Raw genomic sequence first — 1211 nt, 5'->3', positions numbered from 1 at the left:
CGGCACCGGACTAACGGCCCGGAGCCCCGGCAACACCCGGACCCCCCCTCCCGGCAATACCCGGAGCCCCGGCAATACCCGGACCCCCCCTCCCGGCAATACCCGGAGCCCCGGCAATACCCGGACCCCCCCTCCCGGCAATACCCGGAGCCCCGGCAATACCCGGACCCCCCTCCCGGCAATACCCGGAGCCCCGGCAATACCCGGACCCCCCTCCCGGCAATACCCGGACCTCCCCCCCTCCCGGCAATACCCGGACCCCCCCCCCCTCCTCCCAGCAATACCCGGACCCCCTCCTTCCCCCCCCCCCCCGGCAATACCCGGACCCCCCCCCTCCTCCCGGCAATACCCGGACCCCCTCCTCCTCCCCCCCCCCCCCCCCGGCAATACCCGGACCCCCCCCCTCCTCCCGGCAATACCCGGACCCCCTCCTCCTCCCCCCTCCCCTCCCCCCGGCAATACCCGGACCCCCCCGCAGCACTACACACACCCTATCCAACCTTCCCCAGGATCACCCTCTCCCCCCCCCCAAAATCACACCCCCCCCATCAATACACCCCCCCCGCCACTCCCCCAGGGATCACCCCCTTCCCCAGCAATACATACACACCATTCCCAGGATCCAGTCCTCCAGCAACACACACACAACCCATCCCATCAGCAATGCACACACACACGCCCCCACCCAGACCCCCAGGATCCAGCAAATCCCTCCCCCAGCAATACACTCCCCCCACTCCCCAGAATCACCCCACCCTCCCCCCAGAAATGCACACACAACTTCCACCTCCTGCCTGGGATCACCCATCTCCCCTCCCCGGATCACCCGCACCCCCCCCCAGCAATACACATACCCCTCCCCAGGATCACCCCACCCTCCACCACCTCCCCCCGCCCCCCCCAGCAATACACACACATCACCCACCCCTGCCCAGGATCACCCATCTCCTTCCCATCCTGGATCACAACCCCAGGATCACCCCTTCCCCCAGCAATACACACACCCCCACCACAGCAATACACTCACACTCCCCCCACCTCCCATGACCACCCCCTCCCCCCCCACTCACCAGCATTATCCCCCCCCCCTCCCCAGCAATGCACACAGAACCCCCCCAGGATCAGCCCCCCGGATTGCCCCCCTCTATGAATCAACACCCAACCCCCCCCCAGGGTCCATCCCCCCACCAGGATCACCCCCTCCCACTCCC

This window comes from Carcharhinus amblyrhynchos, chromosome 21 (genome assembly GCF_965287045.1).
Source record: "Carcharhinus amblyrhynchos chromosome 21, sCarAmb.v2.hapA, whole genome shotgun sequence".
NCBI classification, from domain to species: domain Eukaryota; kingdom Metazoa; phylum Chordata; class Chondrichthyes; order Carcharhiniformes; family Carcharhinidae; genus Carcharhinus; species Carcharhinus amblyrhynchos.
The sequence above is the reverse complement of the archived record's forward strand: the minus strand, read 5'-3'. Positions refer to the sequence as shown.